Source organism: Anabrus simplex, chromosome 2 (assembly GCF_040414725.1).
Source record: "Anabrus simplex isolate iqAnaSimp1 chromosome 2, ASM4041472v1, whole genome shotgun sequence".
Lineage (NCBI taxonomy): Eukaryota > Metazoa > Arthropoda > Insecta > Orthoptera > Tettigoniidae > Anabrus > Anabrus simplex.
Genome location: NC_090266.1, coordinates 61,271,341 through 61,281,630, shown reverse-complemented (window position 1 = coordinate 61,281,630; position 10,290 = coordinate 61,271,341). Strand labels below are relative to the sequence as shown.

Genomic DNA, 10,290 nt, shown 5'->3' with positions numbered 1-10,290 from the left:
ATACCCATTTCTTGTAGATCTTCATGAATTTCTGCTAACCAATTGTTGCGGATTTTCAGGGTTAGAGCTAGATTTAGAATTTTCTTAGTCAGCCTGTTGTTATCCATTATTATTATTATTATTATTATTATTATTATTATTATTATTATTATTATTATTATAATACTTCGCCTCTGTGGTGTAGTGGTTAGTTTGATTAGCTGTCACCCCCGGAGCCCCGGGTTCGATTCCCACTTCAGCCATCCACGAAGTGGTTTTTCGTGTTTCCCACTTCTTCTCCAGCAAGTGCCGGGATGATACCTAACTTAAGGCCACGGCTACTTCCTTCCCTACCGAGCACGACAGCTGCAGTCTCTTAATTATGTCCAGTATTCGGGAGATAGTGGGTTCGAACCCCACTGTCGGCAGCCCTGAAAATATTTTTCCGTGGCTTCCCCATTTTCACACCAAGGAAATGGAAATTAAGGCCACAGCCGCTTCCTTCCCACTCCTAGCTCCTTCCTGTCTCATCGTCACCTGTCTGTTTCGGTGCGACGTAAAGCAACTTGCAAAAAGAAAAAAACTTCCTCCCCAATCTTTTCCAATCTTCCCATCCCCCTCAACATAGCAGATGAGGCCGCCTGGGAGAGGTACTGATATTTCTCCCCAGTTGTATCCCCGACCAAATGTCTCACGCTCCAGGACACTGCCCTTGAGGCGGTAGACGTGGGATCCCTGGTTACGTCTCAAAACTCACGAGTTTCAAAACTCAGGGCTAAAATTAGTAACAAATAGTTGCAAAACTCACGAATACAAACTGGTAGCTAAAGTAAACATTCTAATGAGTCTCAAAATTCACGACTCCGGACAGCAGATGCTTGCGATGACGGCATGAGGAATCAGGTGCCCGGTGACTCACGCTTCCCTTACGACAGGCAGGGGATACTGTGGATGTGATTCTGCCACCCAACCCACAGGGGAAAATAATGGCTGGTAAATGAAAGAGACCGAGGTGTATTATTATTATTATTATTATTATTATTAAATATTTTTCTGTTGTGTTAAAACTAATATTATGCATTTTTTACCTTTCACATAAATGTATAATAATGACGTGTGGCCTCTGGGGAGGTCTGGTGCAGGTCTTTAGAGTTGACGCCGTATAGATGACCTGCACGTCTGTTAGGATGAGGCCCTACCTAAGATAAAGTCTAATGCTGAATACGGTACAAACACGAATAGGAATAAACTAATGAAAGTTTAAAATCTCCCACCCGACCGGAAAACGAACCCGGGACCCCTTGGACCAAAGGTCAGCATGCTAACAATTTATCCATGCAGCCAGACGACATAAAATTGAAGTAGGTATGTTGCCCGCTGCTAGTTAAAAGAAACTGTCAGTTGGTAGTACTGGGTTTTAGTTCCATTATGCGGCCAGAAGGCGGCATTTACTTGAATAAGGAATTTTGTTTTTTTTTAAAAGGCGTATTTCTATTTTTCGTAAGGGTTCATCTATTTGTTTATTTCAATAGATTATCTACCCGACATACTTAAACCGAAAGAAATTATTCATGACACATCCGACTATTCTGTGCGATATAAATGAATGATATTTGAAACGCATTGGAGTATTAAAAGTATTCCATTATCCTATCACTAATAGGGTGGACATTTATCCATTCAAAGAAGAACTGGCTCTGCTCGTGAGTTTTGAGACTGGCCCAGGTAGAGAAACCCGTTCTTACTAATACTCTTCCCGGAATTCGTGAGCTTTGAGACGACACGGGATCCCTTGCATAGTCCGAGGGAAAAACCAACCCTGGAGGGTTAACGGATTAACTAACTAAATAAAAATACACAACACTTTAGTGAAATAAGGGATAATCCCGTAAAATAAAGGACGTCTGGTTACCCTGGGCCACACGGTTCTAGGCGTGTTGTTGTTAGCTTGCATTTGGGAGACAGTGGGTTCGAACCCCACTGTCAGCAGCCTTGAAGATTGTTGATACCACGGTTAATACCTTCCTTCCCAATCCCAGTCTTGTTCTATCCTATAGTCGCCATAAGACCTGTCTATGTCTGTGCGACCTAAAAAAACTACGTAGGGTAGGCCTATATCTTGTTTTCGTTTTGTCAGAGTCACGTTCAGCAATTTTCAGGGCGTATTTACTTCCATATTTTTCACATTTTAACGTTACAAATTTCCGAACCGCATTAATTACAATCCTTCTCTTTCACATCCGGATCTGTTGTAAATAGGGTCAATAAATATCATTTTTGTCATCTCTTGTGAATTTGGGGAACGTGAAACTGACAACATTAGAATTATTGCGCAATAATTCTTTTTTTTTTTTTTTGCTAGTTGCTTTACGTCGCACCGGCACAGATAGGTCTTATGGCGACGAAGGGACAGGGAAGGGCTGGGAGTGGGAAGGAAGCGACCGTGGCCTTAATTAAGGTACAGCCCCAGCATTTGTCTGGTGTGAAAATGGGAAACCACGGAAAACCATCTTCAGGGCTGCCGACAGTGGGGTTCGAACCTACTATCTCCCGAATACTGGATACTGGCCGCTCCTAAGCAACTGCAGCTATCGAGCTCGGTCGCAATAATTCTTTGTGTCAGTTATAGGTGAGCTTCGCGCATCGTGTTTCCCTGACTTTCTTCCAGTCAGCTGTAAGTAACAAAAATTGCAGGTGTACGTATCTCTTAGGGGGTTCCATCGATCTATTGCTAAAAAAATTCCTGTCATTGAAGCTATTGGCAAGTCCTCCAATTTGTTGATCTTCATTGACTGTACTTCGTTTGTTATATTTACTTCTAGTTTCGTTTGAATTCGCACACTTGCGTTATTAGTCATAAATTGTCTATCTCTGTAATTTAAACATAAACGCTCTAAATAATAATCCAGCTACTTTTCATCTAGTTCGACAATCATTCGCGGATTGTCGCATCGTCGTTACTTATCGTTCTACTCTTGTGGCTACAGGAGGAACTCTGTCTCATTCACGGCGAACAGAGCCAGCCAGCGTAGTGGGTTCCAAATGGTTCATACAACTGTCCAAAGGTAGCACTAGTGTACATTCAATTGCACTTCAGTATTCGTTCATTTCGTTGGCTAGTGGACGACGTTTGCTGCATTGCAAATCAATGTCATTAGAAGGAAAGCTGCATGTATTCTACTTTGTAATGATAACTTTAGTGCTTATGGTTCTGAAAAGTACTATCACTTCTCGAAAATATGAAAAGGGACAGGTATTTTGACTTGTCAGCTGCTGGTACTGTCGGATTTTATCAACCTGCATCTCGAACGTAGGGGAGTTGCTCTCAACGTGTGTACGGCTTAATGTCATAAGAAGGCGGAATATACGACAGACGAACGGGAAACTTGGACTCAATTGGACATTGGTTAATGTGGCGCAAGAGCTCCTCAGAACTTGCTCATACTATGACGTGGGATCTACTATAAGTCATCCTGTTTTCACTGAAGCGGCAGTAGTGCAGAATATTCACTGTGGCAGACCTCCAGCTCTTACCCCGTTGCAGGTAAGCTGTCATAATCTTGGTTCAATGCTATTTTGTGGTCTTCACTTACCTAAGTTGAAATACCGTAAAGAATAATTCAGTCTCAGCTTATGTGGCGGCTAATCGAACGAACAAGTAAATAATTATCTCAGGTTCCGCTGAGTTATTTCAGTGAGCCGCAGGTGGTTACCACGTGTAAAAACATGTTGCGTCAGTGGAACCGATGTAATAATTACTGCTGCTGCAGAGATTAAATTGCATTCTTCTTGTATTGTGAAGGTTATGGTTGGCCACCTTTCCGTTACCGGCTGTTCTGATGTTATTTTCTAGTCTGTTTTCCTATAAAATTACCATTCGCGTTCTCTTATACTTAACCAGAAGTGCTCGTTACTTAGTACTATAATTAGTAAGATAATTTACAATTACAAGTATTTAACTACAAATTTATCAGCTATCTATCCATAACGCAGGTACCTACGTATCGCCTGGAATTAAATGCATTACTGACCGTGTCTTATTATCATCACCTGGAATTCAAACGTTTGAGACGGCAATTTCTATTTTTAGTGTTTCACATTAACTAACTTTTATTCGATGATTATATTGTTGAAGTGTACATTCAGTTCGTCCCAAATAATAATAATAATAATAATAATAATAATAATAATAATAATAATAATAATAATAATTTTACCGAGCGAGTTTGCCGTGCTATTGGGCACGCGCAGCTGTGAGCTTGCATTCGGGTGATAGTGGGTTCGCACTCCACTGTCACCAACCCTGAATGTGGTTTTCTTAGTTTCCCATTTCCACACTGAGGCTGTACCTTAAATTAAGGCCAGGGTCGCTTCCTTCCCACTCCTAGCCCTTTCCTATTCAATCGTAGCCATAAGACCTATCTGTGTAGGAGCGACGTAAAGCAACTTACATTTAAAAAAAAAAAATCTTCTACCGTATTTCCCACACCTGTGGGGTCGCGGGTGCGAACTGTGTAGCACATTGGATCTGGCCCTGTTTTATGACAGGATGCCCTTCCTGACGCAACGCTAAATGGAGGGATGCAATCACTATTGCATCGTTTCCGTGGTGGTTGGTAGTGTGATGTGTTGTCTGAATATAAAGAAGGAGTGTTGGGACAAACGCGAATACCTAGTCCCCGAGCCAGAAAAAGTAATCAGACGCGATTTAAATCCTTGACCGGGCCGGTAATTGAATCCGGAACCCTCTGAACCGAAGGCTTTAACGCTTACCATTCAGCCAAGGAGTCGGATAATAATAATAATAATAATAATAATAATAATAATAATAATAATAATGACCCGCCTCTGTGGTGTAGTGGTTAGTGTGATTAGTTACCACCCACGGAGGCCCGGGTTCGATTCCCGGCTCTGCCACTAAACTTGAAAAGTGGTACGAGGGCTGGAACGGGGTCCACTGAGCCTCGCGAGGTCAACTGAGTAGAGGACTGTTCGATTCCTATCTCAGCTGTCCTCGAGGTGGTTTTCCGTGGTTTCCCACTTCTCCTCCAGGCAAATGCCGGGATGGTACCTAACTTAAGGCCACGGCCGCTTCCTTCCCTCTTCCTTGTCTGCCCCTCCATTCTTCCCCCCCCCCAGAAGGCCCTGTTCATTATAGCAGGTGAGGCCGCCTGGGCGAGGCACTGGTTCTCCTACCCAGTTGTATCCCCGACCCAAAGTTTCACGCTCCAGGACCCTGCCCTTGAGGCGGTAGAGGTGGGGTCCGTCGCCGAGTCCGGAGGAGAAGTGGGAAACAACGGAAAACCACTTCGAGGATGGCTGAGGTGGGAATCAAACCCACCTCTACTCATTTGACCTCCCGAGGCTGAGTGGACACCGTTCCAGTCCTCGTAACACTTTTTTTTTAATTTCTTGGGAGAGTCGGGAATGGAACCCGGGCCTCCGGTAATGGCAGTTAATAATGCTAACCACTACACCACAGAGGCGGATACTATTATTATTATTATTATTATTATTATTATTATTATTATTATTATTATTATTATTATAATTAAACTTCCACCCGTTTTATTGGAGTCAGCACTTGATATGGATGGCATCGATTAGATAAGTGAATTATAATTCCTGACACTAACCGGATGTGGAGTTTCTGTGGTGGTTGGCACTATATATTTATTTTATTTATTTATGTATGTATTTATTTATTTATTTATTTATTTATTTATTTATTTATTTATTTATTATCGTCTTGTTTTCTGTGGCGCGGCCCAGTCTATAGAACTATTATGTATGTAGATGAAGAGAAGTGTATTATGTAGAATACAAATACCCAGTCCCCGAGCCAGACGAAATGACCATACCCAGTGAAAAATCCGATCAGGCCGGGAATCGAGCCCGGAGTCCTCTGAACCGAAGTTTTTTTTTGTTTTGTTCTTTAGTGGAATATCATAGCTTACCGGATACTTTGAAAGAAAAATTAGGACTCAACACTGAATACTGGTGTCTTTTCAAACCAATTAAAGGAACATAAAATGGTAAAGCTGAAGGAAACAGATGTAAATATAACATTTGCAGGCTGTTTAAATTTAAAGGGTCACTTTTTCGATAAATAAGGGCCAATAGCAGAAACCATCGCACATGTGTCTGTTTATATTTTACTTAGATCGACCTCTCAAATGTTGAACGAAATGGGGACGTAATAGCTCCCACTTCTTGTAAGTGCAGCACGTGACTGTGTGCCTCTCCGGAAGTAGAAGTCTCGGTTCGAAAAATCTCGGCTTGTTGACGTGAAAGCGGACCCACGTCTTGCCGCGTGAACCTAGTCTATTTCTATCGCCTTGCCTAGACTGACCTCCACCGTAAAAGAAATGTATGAACCTACCGGAAACTCCGTAGTATTGAATGCACATATATTTTTTTGACGGAAAACTTCCTGTGTACCTACGCTCCCACTTCTTTTCTCAAAATGTATTCTGTACTTTAGAGCTATTAGCTACTTGGCTCCTCATTAATAATAATAATAATAATAATAATAATAATAATAATAATAATAATAATAATAATAATGTATTCTTTCATTCTTTCTTTCTTAATCTGTTTACCCTCCACCGTTCGTTTATCCGTCGGAATCAGCGAGGGATTCCAGGATTCCACCTCTATCGCCTCAAGGTCAGTGTCCTGGAGTGTGAGACTTGGGGTCGGGGGATGAGACTGGAGAGGAGGACCAGTACATCGCCCAGGCAGCATTACCTGCTATGTTGAACAGAGGTCTTGTAAGGGTGGGGTGATTTCGGAAGGGATAGACAAGGAAGAGGGAAGGAAGTTGCTATGGCCTATACTTTTTTTTACAATTTGCTTTACGTCGCACCGACACAGATAGGTCCTATGGTGACGATGGCATAGTAAAGGTCTAGGAGTCGGAAGGAAGCGACCGTGCCCTTCATTGCCTGGTGTGAAAATGGTAAACCACGGAAAACCATCTTCAGGGCTGCGGACAGTGGGATTCGAACCCACTATTTCCCGGATGCAAGCTTACAGCTGCGCGACCCTAACCGCACGGCCAACTCGCCCGGTGGCCTAAATTTTGGGGCCATCCCGGCATTTGCCTGGAGGAGAAGTGGGAAACAACGGAAAACCACTTCGAGGATGGCTGAGGTGGGAATCAAACCCACCTCTACTCAGTTGACCTTCCGAGGCTGAGTGGAAACCGTTCCAGTCCTCGTAACACTTTTTTTAATTTCTTGGGAGAGTCGGGAATGGAACCCGGGCCTCCGGTAATGGCAGTTAATAATGCTAACCACTACACCACAGAGGCGGATACTATTATTATTATTATTATTATTATTATTATTATTATTATTATCTTAAATCCATTTACCGTCGAGGGTTGGTTTATCCCTCGGACTCAGCTACAGATCCAGGGGCCTATTCCACAAAAGTATGGTCTTGTACATTACAAGTTACTAGTGTGGGTTCTTGTTATGTATGGAGTTGTACATTTCTGTTCCACAAAAGACTGAAAGTCGCTTGTATATTATCAGTGAATTGTTACAAGTTTTACCAGTGACGACATTTTAATAAACTTAGGCTACTACGTCATAGCTGTTTATCTTCGTTTCCAGTTGTTGAATTAGGTTATGCTTGCCTCATTTATCGTAATATCGTATTTTAAGGTAAGTTATGCAGCAAAGTTTCAAAGAACTGTAATATTTCTGTGAATTTCTTAATGCTACAATGTTAATTTTCAGTTTATTTCTTTGATTATAGGAAATTACTCCGTTATTATTACCCATTCTGTTCTTGTGCGATCCTCGCATATGTTCCACGGTATGTCATCAGGAATCGGATGCCGCTAATAACGATATTCGGCCGTCAAACTTAATTGTTACGAAATTCATGAAATGTTAAAATGGTGTCGAGAGAAACGAAGTTATTCAATTTGAAGGAAATAGAAAGAAGGAAAGATATTCTTTTCGGTGCATTCAGCGAGAGTCTGAAAAAACAAGACAAAATAAATGGTTGGATGGAAATATTCGACTTGGAAAAACCTCATGGAGCTTTTGAGGGGAAAAATTTCGACGTATGTAAGAGATATTCTGCTCATTAATGATTCCAGGAATATCATTTTCGGAACATGTTTGTTCAGTATATTCAAGCCAACGAACAATTTGAGGAAATTGTATATCATTTATTGCAGCTACCAGTGTATTCATACAGACCGAAGATTTTGCCATCCCATGCATATCTGCAATACCATGGTACTGACCGCCATATCCTAGCGAATGCAGTGTTGTTAGTAACTGGTGTTTAGCAGAGAGAGATTTATTTCTGTTCGTAGGATGTTTTAACATATGCTCAATATCTATCAAAAGTACTTCCACTGGTATTGTGCTTAACCTAAAACACTCATTGTATTCAAATACAGTGTTAAACTGGAAGTTTATTTTCCTATACAGATGGTAGTTTTAATTTTCATCAGCATCACTATCACGGAAATGAAATGGTGTATGACTTTTAGTGCGGGGAGTATCCGAGGACATGTACGGCTCGCCAGGTGCAAGTCTTTCGATTTGACTCCTGTAGGCGACCTGCGCGTCGTGATGAGGATGAAATGGTGGTGAAGAGGACACATACACCCAGTCCCCGTGCCAGAGAAATTAACCAATGATGGTTAAAATTCCCGACCCTGCCTGGAATCGAACCCGGGACCTCTGTGACAAAGGGTCAGCCCGCTAACCATTTATCCATGGAGCCGGACATCACTATTACTACTGCTAGACCACATTCTTATCCAAATGTATCTAAAATAAGTATATTTAAATAGCACTAGTACATTTATATATTATTGTCCTTTCACTGGTAGAGAATACTTCTCAATTCACTAGCAAGTTACAAGTACTAGTACTGTCGTAGAACACACCCATAAAAACTCACTGGTAATTTGAAAGTGTGGAGTAGTAAAGTATAACTGTAGAAAATCCTTTTGTGAAACAGAAACTCTGGTATTTGTACTAGTTACTAGAGAATTTACTTGTAATGTACAAGACCATACTTTTGTGGAATAGGCCCCAGGAGGGTAGGGAAGGAGCATAAGACATTTGGTCGGGTATAAAACTGGGGAGGAGGACCAGTGCCTCCCGCAAGCGCCCTCACCTGCTATGCTGAGCAGGGGGCCTTGTGGGGATGGGAAGACATAGGCAAGGAATCGGGAAGGAAGCGGCCGTGGCCTTAAGATAGGGACCATCCCGGCATTTGCCTGGAGAAGGAGTGGGAAACCATGGAAGACCAGTTCGAGCATGGCTGAGGCGGGATTCAAATCCCCATTACGCACTTAATAATGGCGCGTGGCCTCCGAAGAGGCCTGGTGCAGGTCGTACGAGCTGACGCCGCATAGGCGACTTGCGCGACTATGGGGCCGTACTTGTGATGAATTCTAGTGATGAAGACAACACAGACACCCAATCCCGAGCCATCGCAATTAACAAATGAAGGTTAACATCTCCGACCCGGCTTGGAATCCAACCGGGGACCCCCTGGATGTAAGACCAGCACGCCAACCATTCACCCATGGAGTAGGACAAGCTAGGAATGAACTTGATGGGTGAAGTCGCACACATAAACCGGCTTCAGTGGTGGGGTGATGTTAAGAATGTTAAGAATTGAGGAGAATTGGTCTCCTAGGAGAAATATGGACTCGGACATAGAGGGTAAGACAAGGGGAGGGAGACGAAGGTGACGGGGATTAGACTATGTTTTCAATTATTTAACGATCAGTGGTGTAGAACTAAAGTAGGCCACAGGTTGGCTGCAATTAGAGGATTGTGGAGGCACGTAGATAATTGACCAAGACTTCCAGACTGAACGCTGGAAGGCATAGCAGTCTGTAATACCAAATGAACGGAGAGTTGCTATATTAGCCCCCGTGTATAAATGAAAGGATGATAGGCATAAAGCTGAAAATTACAGGCCAGTAAGTTTGACAAGCGTTGCATGTAAGCTTTGGGAAGGCAATTCTTTCTGATTATATTAGACATGTTTGCGAAATTAATAACTGGTTCAATAGGAGGCACTTCGGGTTTAGGAAAGGTTATTCCACTCAAGCTTAACTTGTAAGATTCCAGCAAGATATAGCAGATATCCTGGATTCAGGAGGTCAAATGGACTGTATCGCGATTGACCTGTCTAATGCATTTGATAGGGTGGATCATGGGAGACTACTGGCAAAAATGAGTGCAGTTGGACTAGACAAAAGAGTGACTGAATGGGTGGCTATATTTCTAGAAAACAAACTAAGAATTAGAGTAGGCGAGG

The 10,290-nt window shown here is 42.3% G+C and overlaps 1 protein-coding gene across 1 annotated transcript in view; it reads left to right on the top strand.

Annotated features, from left to right (window-relative positions):
- The first annotated feature begins 3,104 nt into the window (after positions 1–3,104).
- LOC136863863 (uncharacterized) overlaps positions 3,105–10,290 on the top strand; it is a 249,690-nt gene continuing 242,504 nt past the window's right edge. The window contains exon 1 of the mRNA XM_067140222.2: positions 3,105–3,523. The gene's annotated coding sequence lies outside the window, so the exon portion shown is untranslated. The remainder of the gene's footprint in view (positions 3,524–10,290) is intronic.